This window comes from Petromyzon marinus, chromosome 15 (assembly GCF_048934315.1).
Source record: "Petromyzon marinus isolate PM22_M1 ecotype Great Lakes invasive population chromosome 15, UKy_Petmar_22M1.pri1.0, whole genome shotgun sequence".
NCBI classification, from domain to species: domain Eukaryota; kingdom Metazoa; phylum Chordata; class Hyperoartia; order Petromyzontiformes; family Petromyzontidae; genus Petromyzon; species Petromyzon marinus.
Window position 1 is genome coordinate 11,927,904 of NC_133681.1, and position 15,069 is coordinate 11,942,972.

The window sequence follows — 15,069 nt, forward strand, 5'->3', positions numbered from 1 at the left end:
AGTTAGACTTCTCCACAAATCTGGCTGTCGCCTGATGAAGCTAGTTGTAATTACTGGCGAAACATCGTACTCAGTTTGTAAATGTTGTGACTTGGCTCTCCAACACGAATTGGCATGTTCTGTTTACGTGACAACCCTTACTAGTTGGCTGTGTCGGGTGGTGGCGGGTTTTAACAACACATTTATATATTTACACGATCTAACCCAAAAAACCTCTAAAACATCTATGGATGATATTGTTCGCGAAAGCCTACGTGTTAAACATACTGTCTTCCAGTTCATGAACCAATGGGCCTTCATGGACAATGTTCCCTAAGGGAAAACTTAATCAGTTTCACACTTCTCAGTTTCATCAGCAGAATCAGGCCTCTTCTTGGTTCTTTCGGTAAAGTCACGTAGAATGGAAATAAAATGATAAAAATAAAACATAATAAAATTCTCACGACGTTCCGGCCACAACACAAGTAGCCTTCTTCAGGTGAAGAAACAGGACTGTCCAGAAGACAGCGCTTGAGTGAACACTGCCAAGCATGGACCGCGTCTTTTAAGCTGTGTGGGCGGAGTTAACATATGAATTAGCATGTTACCCAACCCCGCCTCTGGAGCGGAGGAGGAGGGTGCCTGGGCACACAGAAAAAGAAAGAAGAAGAACAGCCAAGGTGCGCTTCTCTGTCCTGTGTTGCGTTATAACTGTGCTATAAACTGGACTACTATACAATACAATATTATACCTTCCAATCTAAACTACATGGTATAATATCATATCCATAGACAAATTCCACCTTTGAATTATAAAATGCGTTACTATACACTACGCTATACTTTAGACTATAAAATATTAGACTTGTAATATTACACTATGTCTTATTCTATCAACCCTGCTGTATACCACACTGTTGTATATTCACTATACAATTACGATACTCTATATTGCCTTATGAATTATGTGAAACATTACAATGTTATACTATTTATTATTATACCACATGCTATAAACCATACCATTGACCGTCGTGTGAAAGGTATTAAGAGGCAGTGCCAGCGAATGGACTGCGGTCTGAAGGTCACCATAAAATGCAATCAATTAAGAACCAAAATGGTTTTTAACATCTTTCCAATGGTTACTAAGCCAGAATCCATCTTCTTGGTTGAAATTGTCTCTGTGTTTGTATATGTGGATGGCCTCATGAACGAATCTCTCATGGTAGCCGGATGGCTTGCAGAGAACCTCTGTCTTGGAGAAGTCAATGTCATGTGAGCCCACTGAATTATAACAATGATCTGCCACGGCTGAAGAGTTCGTCTTACCGTGTTTAAAGTCTGCTTTATGTTCATGGATGCGGTCCGAGAAATATGTCTTTTGGTTTCTCCAATGTAGTTGCTACCACAGAGGCAACTTAGTTTGTAAACACCCGGGTACTGTATGTCTGGAACCACATATTTTACAGACAGAACCAGATCACGGACTTTATGTACTGTGTTGAATCGGACCTGGATCTTGTGTTTATTCAGGGTTTTGGAGATCTTTTTTGTGCCCCCCGCAATGTAGGGTAAGGTGATGGTTTTTAATGGCTCCTCAAGAGGATCCTTCTTCATGACTGGAGTGATGGCTCTGCGGATTGTGTAGTCGGAGTAACCATTAGCCTTGAGAGCTTGGTGTACGTGCTTGAGTTCACTGGCAATGTGTTCCTGGTCGGAAATGCATTGGGCTCTATGGTATAGAGTCTTGATGAGGAAGTTCTTCTGGGATGGAAAATTTACCATGGAGGTCGAAAAAGATGGCAAGCTACCCTTTTTGGATGTCTTAATTAAAAGGAGACCTGATGGTTCAATGAGCCACTCTGTCTACAGGAAAGCTACCCATACGGATGCTTACTTAAAACCGGATTCCCACCACCATCCATCCCTGAAGAACTCCCTCATCAAGACTCTATACCATAGAGCCCAATGCATTTCTGACCAGGAACACATTGCCAGTGAACTCAAGCACATACACCAAGCTCTCAAGGATAATGGTTACTGCGACTACACAATCCGCAAAGCCATCACTCCAGTCATGAAGAAGGATCCTCTTGAGCCATTCAAAACCATCACCTTACCCTACATTGCGGGGATCACAAAAAAGATCTCCAAAATCCTGAATAAACACAAGATCCAGGTCCGATTCAACACAGTACATAAAATCCGTGATCTGGTTCTGTCTGTAAAAGATGTGGTTCCAGACATACAGTACCCGGGCGTTTACAAACTAAGTTGCCTCTGTGGTAACAGCTACATTGGAGAAACCAAACGACATATATCTCGGACCGCATCCATGAACATGAAGCAGACTTGAAACACGGTAGGACGAACTCCTCAGCCGTGGCAGATCACTGTTATAATTCAATGGGCTCACATGACATTGATTTCTCCAAGACAGAGGTTCTCTGCAAGCCATCCGGCTACCATGAGAGATTCGTTCACGAGGCCATCCACATATACAAACATAGAGATAATTTCAACCGAGAAGATGGATTCTGGCTTAGTAACCATTGGAAAGATGTTATAAACCATTTCAGTTCTTAATTGATTGTATTTTACGGTGACCTTCAGACCGCAGTCCATTCGCTGGCACTGCCTCTTAATACCTTTCACACGACGGTCAATGGTATGGTTAATAGCATGTGGTATAATAATAAATAGTATAACATTGTAATGTTTAACATAATTCATAAGGCAATATATAGTATCGTAATTGTATAGTGAATATACAGCAGTGTGGTATACAGTAGGGTTGATAGAATAAGACATAGTTTAATATTACAAGTCTAATATTTTATAGTCTAAAGTATAGGGTAGTGTATAGTAACGCATTGTATAATTAAAAGGTGGAATTTGTCTATGGATATGATATTATACCATGTAGTTTAAATTGGAAGGTATAATATTGTATTGTATAGTAGTCCAGTTTATAGCACTCAAGCGCTGTCTTCTGGACAGTCCTGTTTCTTCACCTGAAGAAGGCTACTTGTGTTGTGGCCGAAACGTCGTGAGAATTTTATTTTATTATGTTTTCTTTTTATTATTTCATTTCCATTTTACGTGACTTTACCGAAAGAACCAAGAAGATGAATCCCTGCAGTCACGAAAGCTTTAAATCGAAATAGCATCAGGCCTATTAAACTGCTGTTATATGGCCAAATGTTATATGTAGGATCCTTTATTTTAATAACGTAGAACACTTTTAACCTCTGTGTGTCTTTATTATGCTGGATACACACTTCGAATTATCAACAGAAAGTTTTTTTTTAAAGCTCATAACTGGGGTCACACCTGATCCTATATCTATCTAATTGAACATCAGCTACAGTAGCCTTCTCACTGTTAATACATCCCTGATGGCTTTGCTCCTCTGCTCCTCTCTCAAATAATTTTACCCAACTCTCAGCAAAACATTGGCTTTTCTCTAAACATCCTCAATCAATCCCTTTCACCCCTCCACTGATACTTTTAAAGCTTTAAACTGACTGCCCCTTCTTTTTCCCATCGATGTTAAATATCTATGTTAGCTTCGTTGTAAATGTGTGTTTGTGTTTATGCTTCATTGCTATTAACCTTTTATATTCTTTGGGTCTTTCGGTAAAGTCACGTTGATAGAAAAAAGAATAACAATAACATAAACTTTTTTAATTATTTAACTTTTTATTATTATTTAACTTTTTATTATTATTTAACTTTTAAATAATATTTATTTTATTATTCTTTTTTCTATCTACGTGACCCAAAGAATATGAATTCCTGCAGTCACGAAAGCTTTAAGTCAAGAATTAACTTTTTATTTACAATGTACCATAAAGTCTACGATATTTTTTTATTTACATTTTCATGTTTACGTGGCTCATGTTCATGCTTGTTCTTTACATGCTCAAGACCAAATCACTTTGAATGCACTCGTTATCGTCGAATAAGGAGATTTGAGCCTGGATCGTGCTTGAATGGGTGACACTACGCATGAAACGGGTTGTTATAGGCTGCCGTGGGGCCATGTGTTGGGCAACAGAGGGCAGCAGAACATAATCCATTGTTCACAATAAAGGTTGTTGGGTTAGATCGCGTTATTTATAAATGTGTCGTAACCCTCCACCAGCCGACACGGCCAATCAGCAAAACAGTGTCACGTTGACAAAAGACAAATAGTTCACTACTTTAGCCCACCGGTGTGTTGAAGAGTGAATCCACAATATTTACAGTTTGAGTACGACGTTTCGCTGGTAATTATATCCAGCATCATCGGGCAATTCGCCAGAATGGTAAAGCCCTCTCCACTTGCTCCCGGTCTTAAATAGAGCAGCAGGGTGACGTCATCATTTAACTCATTCAGGTGCAGTGATTTGAGGCGGAGGGGGGTTATTGTGATTATATAATTGATTAGTAGTAAGTCAATGGTTATGATTAGTAATGAGTTGTAGATTAGTAATTAGTTGTAATGTGTGTTATTCAACACACTGGTGGGCTAAAGTAGTGAACTATTTGGCTTTTAAAAACGTGACACTTTTTTGCTGATTAGCCGTTTCGGGTGGTGGAGGGTTATGACACATTTATAAATAACGCGATCTAACCCAAAAACCTTTATTATGAATAATATTGGTCGCGAAAGCCTACGTGTTAAACTGATCATCCATTGTTGTACTTTGCTTCTATGCTCCACCGTTTATTTTCTCTGCCTTCAACAACCCATAAATACCAGCGTGGTTAAGTATGGTAAAACATCCCGCTGCGACCTAGATGGCACGGGGAAGCCCTCATCCAGCAGTGGACTGACAAAAAGGGCTGTACAATATAATTCACCTATTATGGTTGTATGGCATCTACTACAGTACTTTAGCTGCAATACTTGATGTCACGAGTTAAGAGCCCATTGAGACACCACGTCCCTTTTGTCACGGGTTGCCTGAATGAACAAGTTACAATGGTACAGAAGCACAGGATTAACACAGAAGCCAGGGACAGAAAGACCCAACAACATAAAAAAATTCAGTGAACGATAAAGTTAATTGTCATGCTAAACAAAACCAAATTGTTTGTGTTAGGGCCTTTTAAATAAAGCCTGCCCGTCTAAACGCACTCCCCCCATAGCCCACTCCCGATTGGCTGGAGCTCGGCCCTTGCAAGGCATCTGAACATTTGCAGAATAATGGTGAGAATTCACTAGTGACGTCCAAAAGGATGTTATCTCATCTCTATCTTATCTTGAAATCCCACACGTTCAAGCAATGTCACTCGGCAGCATTCGTTACCATATCACCCTTCCCGAGCCTGTAATGTTTAAATGCTTCTACTCATTGTATTTTACAAAGGCTTAAAAACATAGACGTAAAAAAAACCTTACGTGTTCTGAAAAATAAAGATGTGACATCAAATATTGCCAGGTTAAACATGACAGAAACGACAAGGAAGGTTGCATCCTTTTTTAAGTTATTGAAGTGCTGCACTACTCACTGCCATGACCTGCCAATATAACATTTACAGTGAGGGAAAAAAAGTATTTCATCCCCTGCTGATTTTGTACGTTTGCCCACTGACAAAGAAATGACCAGTCTATAATTTTAATGGTAGGTTTATTTGAACAATGAGAGACAGAATAACAAAAAAAATCCAGAAAAATGAATGTCAAAAATGTTATAAATTGATTTGCATTTTAATGAGGGAAATAAGTATTTGACCCCCTCTCAATCAGAAAGATTTCTGGCTCCCAGGTGTCTTTTATACAGGTAACGAGCTGAGATTAGGAGCACACTCTTAAAGGGAGTGCTCCTAATCTCAGCTTGTTACCTGTATAAAAGACACCTGTCCACAGAAGCAATCAATCAATCAGATTCCAAACTCTCCACCATGGCCAAGACCAAAGAGCTCTCCAAGGATGTCAGGGACAAGATTGTAGACCTACACAAGGCTGGAATGGGCTACAAGATCATTGCCAAGCAGCGTGGTGAGAAGATGACAACAGTTGGTGCGATTATTCGCAAATGGAAGAAACACAAAAAAACTGTCAATCTCCCTCGGCCTGGGGCTCCATGCAAGATCTCACCTCGTGGAGTTGCAATGATCATGAGAACGGTGAGGAATCAGCCCAGAACTACACGGGAGGATCTTGTCAATGATCTCAAGGCAGCTGGGATCATAGTCACAAAGAAAACAATTTGTAACACACTACGCCGTGAAGGACTGAAATCCTGCAGCGCCCGTAAGGTCCCCCTGCTCAAGAAAGCACATATACATGCCCGTCTGAAGTTTGCCAATGAACATCTGAATGATTCAGAGGACAACTGGGTGAAAGTGTTGTGCTCAGATGAGACCAAAATGGAGCTCTTTGGCATCAACTCAACTCGCCGTGTTTGGAGGAGGAGGAATGCTGCCTATGACCCCAAGAACACCATCCCCACCGTCAAACATGGAGGTGGAAACATTATGCTTTGGGGGTGTTTTTCTGCTAAGGGGACAGGACAACTTCACCGCATCAAAGGGACGATGGACGGGGCCATGTACCGTCAAATCTTGGGTGAGAACCTCCTTCCCTCAGCCAGGGCATTGAAAATGGGTCGTGGATGGGTATTCCAGCATGACAATGACCCAAAACACACGTCCAAGGCAACAAAGGAGTGGCTCAAGAAGAAGCACATTAAGGTCCTGGAGTGGCCTAGCCAGTCTCCAGACCTTAATCCCATAGAAAATCTGTGGAGGGAGCTGAAGGTTCGAGTTGCCAAACGTCAGCCTCGAAACCTTAATGACTTGGAGAAAATCTGCAAAGAGGAGTGGGACAAAATCCCTCCTGAGATGCGTGCAAACCTGGTGGCCAACTACAAGAAACGTCTGACCTCTGTGATTGCCAACAAGGGTTTTTCCACCAAGTACTAAGTCATGTTTTGCAGAGGGGTCAAATACTTATTTCCCTCATTAAAATGCAAATCAATTAATACCATTTTTGACATGCGTTTTTCTGGATTTGTTTGTTGTTATTCTGTCTCGCACTGTTCAGTGGGCAAACGTACAAAATCAGCAGGGGATCAAATACTTTTTTTTCCCTCACTGTAACAATGGAAAGAGCTATTTTAATTTAAGTGTGACGTTGTCTATGCTATGTGTATGTAACCCTGCACAATTGTACATTCATAAAGCAGTGAGTGCAGAGAGAATAATATTACATCGGGGTACGTGAAAAGTGAAGGCTGGCGTGCTGCCAATAAAAAAAAATCCTCAATTCCTTGCGCGTAAAAAAAAAAATCCAGCAACCATGGAATTTGTTTTTCTCAATCCCCCCCCCCCCTTCTCTCTCCCTCCTCCTTCTTTTGACGTTCAACTTTGTGTTGCTGTTGAGCGAGGGGCTTGGCCAGATGCCCTTGCGCCGAGTCACAGTTGAAGCCGCGTTAAATTCTGCGCCCCATCGTCAGCTTCCAGACGCAGCCACAGTCACCAAGAGAGACGCGCGTTGCCGCTGCTGCTGCTGCTGCCGCCGCTGTCACAGACAGGTGACGCGCGTTGCCGGGCACGTTGCTTCATCCACCACGCTCAACGTGAGTTAACCCAACGTGTTGTCCCCTTCGAGGCTGATCTTAACACCCAATATACCGCCACCTATACACGCAGCTATATTGCACACGGGGGCGTAAACAATAGGTGGGAATGAAAGGGCTTTCTCGCTCTACGCTCTCTGCGTTCCTCAGTAGTGGAATGTTCAAATAAATGGGCTTAGCTTCTTTGAAAAATACATATTTATCGGCATGTGTATTTATTCGAGTCTATGTTATCATTTGTTGAATGCACACGCCACGTTATGCATTGCTGTATATTCTTCAGTGTATGTGTATACTAGCGGTGTGATTCAGTGTAATATTTGTATCCCATAGTGTGTAGTTATATACTGTATTGCAGTGTTTGTACCTATCTATACATTTTAGCAGTTCAAAGCGGATGTATACTCTAGTTTTGTACAATTGTGTGAGTTTTCTTGTGTATATGTTATTGTTTAGATTGTATACATTTTTGTATTTTATTTGTACAAAGCATTCAGGGTACATTATAAACCTTACCACGTGTTATATTCCGCATTTTAAGGCCTTCATCCAGCAGTGGATTGATCGTGGATGGTGACAGTATATGAATTTAGTACTTTCGTACATTGTATTGTGTGTAATAGAGACTTTATGCATTATATTCAGTATATAGTACACCATACATTTGTTTTGTATGCCATCTTTATGGAACACGAATTTAGTTGAGTACAGTATATAAATAGCACAGGTATACCGATTTTAAATTAATTACAAAAATTATTGTGAAGTTTAGCATGTTTCATGGCTCCATTCGAAAGTTAAAGTTTGATGTTTGTTCACTAGATGATGGCTTAATGATTGTTGTGCCAACTTAATAGACAAAGGGCTGAGTAAATATGGCAGCTGTTCGTTGATTAGCCTTTTGGTCACTGAATTAATGACCCTCTCGATAAAGGGACAGTGCTCATTCAAAAGCTAAAGTGATTTTTCCTGCTCGAATGAGCACCGTGTTTACAGCTCTTGAGCCAGTGGTGGAAAAAAATCGGCATTCACATGGTGGGAGCGACTCTTTTCCAAAGACAACCACCGTTGCTTTGTCCTCACCAAAGTGGTAAAGATTTTTATCAACTCCAGAGGAATCATTGGCTCAGAAAACTAAACTATTTTTTTTTTACCAGGTAAGGCCCACTGAGCTTACACAGTACATCCCTTTGCAACCTGTCTCAACGAAGCGGCTTATCATGTTGAAATCTATAAAATCCAAACACTCTAAACATATCTTTCAAAATGTGGAGGGAAAACCCGGGGAGAATGTGAGAATCAAAAATCCACGAGAACATGCAAACTCCAAATATACAGGAGGCGTCAAGGGTCAGGATGGAACCCACGACGCCCTATATAACCAGGCGGATGTGTATGCTTTAACTTTAACATAGCCATTTATGTGACCAGTCACAAGCTAATCACTCAGCCATTTCAATGCTAAATTCTATGCTAATTCCTTTGTCAAGGCGCTTTGTTTCTTCTCACACAGCTTAAAGGTCGCGATCTGAGCGTGGCTTTTTCACTCCAGCGCTGTCCTACCAGACAGTCTCGTCCCTTCACCTGATGAAGGCCGCTTGTGTTGTGGCCGAAACGTCGTGAGAATATTATTGTGTTATTTTATTTTATCAATTTATTATTTTATTCTCATTCTACGTGACTTTACCGAAAGAACCAAAGAAGATGAATCCTTGCAGTCACGAAAGCTTTAAATCGAAATTTCAGGCGAGGTAGTTAGCATCTTGCACCGTGGCGTCCTAGTCAAACGCCAATGAGGATGATAATGCGCAACCTTCCGATCGTGAGCCGTTCCCTCTCCCGCTGAGCCACATGGCCAGTTGGCGCTCATTCAGTGGCCAGTGTCAAGCATCTTCCCACAGGGAAATGTTTTACACTTGTGTAATGGCATGTTCCATAACGTGTATGCTGTGTGTTTCCCATGTGGCCAAATATGGCAAGCTGTGGAGTAGTGGTTACCTTAGTGCACTCCAATAAAAAAAACACACGTGGATTGATTCCTTGCCATATGTGGTATGGGCAATTAAAATATGAACCTACGATGGGCCTCCCTTTCAACATCTCGGCCTGAATTGCACTGGGGAGACAGAGACAGCAGGGCACGCGAGGTAATGGCCACACAACCATCTGATGCGCTATGGCAGCCTTACTAAGGTTCTCAGTAAACAAGATTTTCAATGACATTTTCCCCCAATAATTTGTATAGCTAAATGTGAATTTTGAGTATTTGTATACTTACCTTATATGATATCTGTCCAAATATACTTTGATTATTAAGAATGTTTAATGACTATTTCAATTGTGTTATATTGCAAAATTCGAAAAAAAAGACTACGTTCCCAAAACATCACGTTTAAAGTATTTCCATATCATGCACGTATTTTATTACTGGCAGTTCCTTTGGAAAAAAAATATATTCATCTCATTGGGATCCTGCCTAAAGTTACGAAACAAAAATTCTGTTGATGTTATACATTATGGACATTACACTGATTTAATGCTGGGAATGTCCAAAGTTTTCCATCTGCTTGCTAAATCTCGGATGTTTAAGAATGCAGGATCGTGTTGGTCTCATGGCCCAAATCCCCAAATGTAAAAACTACCCACACTAAATTGTTAAAAATAGTATCTGCGTAAACTTTGAGACCCCTCGAAAAAGAGGTAATGAATTTAAATGAGTTACCCTTCCACTGAAGTAAAGTACATTGGTTTGACTTCAATACATCTCTCGAGAAGGTTATATTTAATCTAATATCAAGAAAAGGCAGTAATTGCAGTTCCAGTGCTACTGCAAGCCAAGAATTGGTGCATTTCTTGAGTGCATTGTTAAGGAAGGTGCTGACCTTTGCAAAGCCTAAATCTTAAATTCCCAAAAAGAACTGCTGATCGCTGTTGGCCACAAGCCACCACACTCTAATAACCAAAGGTTCGCATGGTGACTTCTTTCACAGGCGGCTGGGTGCCTGAACCAGCTGTTGCTGTTCCTATGGCCAGAATACCACCGAGAACCTGGGATTAAATCTTGAGTTCCCACCAATACTTATGAAAGCACTCTTTTACGTCGGTTAAGACAGCACATTCCAGAGGTTTTGTAAGCTAGACTCTTGAAGGATGTTAGACCAAAACCCAAGATGTATATTCCAATATGATTTTTCAAAATGAAGAAGCTATACTGCCTGTAGGGAGTATGACAGAGGGGGGTGTTTGTAGCAATGTGTCTGGGTGCCTCCAGCAATGTTGTGATATCAATTGTGGGGAAAAAAAAAACTAAAACATAGTTTCCCAAACTATCCAAAGTGCCCTTGAAAACATTTTAACGAGTCTATGTTAGACATTTATAAGCATGTAGAAGCCTTAAAAGGAGAATTTTTTTTAAAACAGAAACTTTAATAATGTCTTTCAACAGCAGTAAATCAATCCATTTTACAGTTGTTAACACTGCAAGGGAGATGGTATGGACCAGGGGTGGGTAACGTCCGGCCCGCGGGCCGTATGAGACCCGCGAAATCATTTTGTTCTCTGGCCCTGCCAAGGCAACCGCAGGCGGGACTCGAAATTCAATAAATCTAGGAGCAAACCTGGCAAAGCAGTTGCGAGTAGCAACAACATCGTCAATACCGGCTAACATCATCACACGCCTCGTCAAAGAGAAGCAGTTCCAGCCCCATCACATTAGGGGTGAGTTAATGAAATGTTTGACTAAATATAACAGGCTAATTTTTAAGTTGATCATTTTGTATGGCCCGCGAATGATGATGTTATAAATATCCAAATGGCCCTTGGCAGAAAAAAGGTTCCCCACCCCTGGACTATAGACTGACGTAAATATAGCAGTGGATTTAAATAGTCCTGGCGAGATAGAGCCACGAATGCAGTTGAGTGCTTCCCATTGAACTTTGTGAAATATTCATAAGATATATCATGGGCATGTACAGCTCTTTTATCAATGCACTGCTGGACGAGGGCCTACCTACCTATGCTGTCGGAATCATGAGTGATTTTACCATGCCTCACTGTGCTGGTCAGTGTAGGATGTGGTGAAGGTGGGGGAGCTTAGACATTGAAGCATCGTGCAGTACAACAATGCACTTGCTGTACTCCTCTCTGCTGGCAACATAATCACGTAGCAGCTGTATGAGTTAATATGTATATGTGAAGTATAATATTACTTATTTTTCATTTCAACACAGAGATCTCGGAATTTGTTGTTTTTTTGTATATTTACTGTACAGGTAATGAAGGTGATTGATTTTAGCTTCGACATTGTGCCTTGTATAATGCACTCGTTCATGTGACCTTCACAAATTATTTTTTGTATGTGGAATGTGGATATCAAAACAATAACCGATACTGCATTTTGGCTGACAATGAGTTAAGTAACGATTCACACCGTCTGTATTTGTGTTTTGTATTTTCTCGCTATCGTTTTTAAACTTTTGTTCACTCGGTTTACTTAAACGTATAAGGATATCATTTTCATGTTTTCTATCATTGGAACTGATTTTTTAATCGAGGAATTGGTGTATTGTTTACATGCCTACTTTTTCTGTATTTATAGCCCAGTGCAAGCGTTTGTATGGCACGTTCAAACATTTATTTGTTGAATATACAAAATGAATATCTAGCAAACAGATATACAGTATGCACAAATAAGGGCAGAAAAGTTATTTTAATTCGCCTTATAGACTGCCAAGGTAAGTGCTGTTAGCAAACACCTATTCATGCGTGTAACGCACAGCTTGAAGTCATATCATAAGCACCACAGAAGTCCCATTGGCTCTTGAGAGTGATTTTCAGACACTGCACAGGTACGTATGTGCAGTATATATGTATGTTGAACTTCTACCGCACCATACGGAGCCAACCATGCTAATCGGAGGTGCGGGGGAAGGATAACTTATGTAAGACTATGTTTACCTAAGGAAGGGTTAAGGCTGGATCAGGTACAAGTTGCCACTGATGGTATGGATGACCTGGGGGTGAACCCAAGTTCTCAGGATTGCAGTGTGATAACCACTATAACGCTACTAATCTCACCCAGACACGCACGCATACAATTGAATGTCTAAGCATGATGAAAAAGCCAATGCGATAAGTATAATAATCATTTAAAAACATCAACATTATTTCGTGTGCTCACTTATGCCTCCGTAATCTACACAAGAAAGATCGTGCTAATTTTTACAAAATAAAACAAATTCCATTTGAGGAAGCGTTCCTGTATCATTCATTCATTCATATGACGATTTTCATGTGTAGCTTACATATTCAGATGTAGTAATGCAGCTACGGAAAGTGATTTATGTGGGATATAGTAATTGCATTGTTATTATGCTGATTATTCACCACTTGGAGCCATGCTAAGGAATACTGTTAGGTATTTTGCAAAAAAAAAGCCTTGAACATTATCCATAGAGTGCCAAATAGGACCTTCAAATGTCTCTAACAGGCCACACATTAACAACGAATCGGATGAATAATATTCATGTGACCCCCCTCCACCTCCCCCCAACCAACCAACTCCAGTTGGCTTTGAAGACTCCCTTTCATTAGAAGGCTCTTTCATTGCGGATCTGCTCCACTGCTCCAAGGCCAGTAATTGCGTTCGCAGCAGGCTCATACAATCAGGGCAGCCGCAGCTCTTCGTTAAGAGTGAAATTGTGAAAAGTTTCAAAATTGCAGCTCGCAGTTAAAGGAAGGAGGCAAAGTGCTCGGGGACAGCGTGGGGGGACGATCTGCGTTCCTCTGCAATCCTAACTTTTGTTTTGATTTGAAGCTTTCGTGACTGCAGGGATTCATATTCTTGGTTCTTTGGGTAAAGTCACGTATAAGGGAAACAGTAAAATAATAAAAATATAAAACAATACAATTCTCACGACGTTGCGACTGCAACACAAGCTGTGGTTTTCACACCTGATGATGATTGCTTGCGTTGCACTCGAAACGTCGTGAGAATTTTATTGTTTTATATTTTTATTATTTTATTGTTTCACTTATACGTGACTTTACCCAAAGAACCAAGAATAGATTTTGTTTTGTTGTTAATTATGTCGTAACAGCTACATCTATGACTCCTATTTTATCTGAAGTGTGATGTGACTGCTCCAATGTTATACAGAGCGGTCCCTTTTCAGTGACAGAGGTCACTGACGACGCTAAAATTAGGAACATTGTTGCTTAGTTGAAAATATTTACCTCTCTAGTATCCATTTATTGCAGCTAAAATGCTTGCAGTGACAGCTTAATTTATAAGTTACAGGCCGCTTGCAAGTGGCAGGCTTTAATCTGGGTTTCCCCATCGCTGTTACAGTGTATGTTATTGTATTATATTACATTGTGTACTTTATTACATTGCACTTAGGGCTGTTAGTCTTTGTTAATGGACGATTGGTTTAAAATGGAGCCACCTTTTCAGTCACGCCATCGTGTAATAGAGCACAAAGTAATCTTAAACGACGACAAAAACGTCAACACTCGACCTGTATTGTTCCCATTACAAAGATATAATTAATTCCAAAAGGTTTCAACGTTTGTAACATAACAACCATTAATAAGTGAAGTTATATTCCAGAAACACAATAATAGTAATTCATGAATTTTGATTTAAAGCTTTCGTGACTGCAGTAATTCATATTCTTAGTTTTTTTCGGTAAAGTCACGTTGAAGGGAAACAACAAAATAATAAAATATGTATAAAACAATAAAAAAAATTCTCACGACGTTTCGACCGTTTGAGTTATGGTCGAAACGTCTGAAGACGACCGTTTGAGTTATGGTCGAAACGTCGTGAGAATTTTTTGTATTGTTTTATATATATTTCATTATTTTGTTGTTTCCCTTCAGCGTGACTTTACCGAAAAAACTAAGAATAGTCATTCATGACTTGTGACTGCGTAGTGAACTCCGTTGTGTTGGCAGCGCAGTGGTAAATGAACGTGACAACTTTATAGCGGATTGTGTGCTCATTATAAATCATTGGTACATTATAGCCCCGTGATCCTGTTGCCACAATTGTGCCTGTAGTCATTACGCATAACAGCTCTCCCATACAAACTCCCTACAGATGTGTGTTTTCCTTTGCGTGTATTGTTTAACCTTTTGCCTTATTCGGCTCACATTTTTCTCAATCACTGGATTCACATTCACTGCAGACAATATTCGTTTATTTAACATCATCATCGCATATTCCTTGAGGTACAATAACCTTTATTGATGAATGTATATTGTTTTTTCTACACAAATTACCTATATCCCAACTGTCCAATTGTGTTATTGGCATCAAGCCCCGGAGAATGAATAACTTAGTTATGTGTTGTGTGTGGGCGTGCATGTGTCTGTGTGTCCTTGTGTGGGGATTGGCAGACCATGAACCCAGCAACCCGAGTTCGATTCCTGCTCACGGCCATCACCTGTGACAATTATCTGAACCGGTCCTAGTCTTCCCCTAGGCGCGACTCAGCCTCAAATAGGTACCTGGTGC

At 40.4% G+C, this 15,069-nt stretch overlaps 1 protein-coding gene across 1 annotated transcript in view; it reads left to right on the plus strand.

The window, feature by feature from the left end:
* Positions 1 to 7,325: 7,325 nt before the first annotated feature.
* LOC116942664 (serine/threonine-protein kinase Sgk2-like) overlaps positions 7,326 to 15,069 on the plus strand; it is a 38,585-nt gene continuing 30,841 nt past the window's right edge. The window contains exon 1 of the mRNA XM_032954852.2: positions 7,326 to 7,550. The gene's annotated coding sequence lies outside the window, so the exon portion shown is untranslated. The remainder of the gene's footprint in view (positions 7,551 to 15,069) is intronic.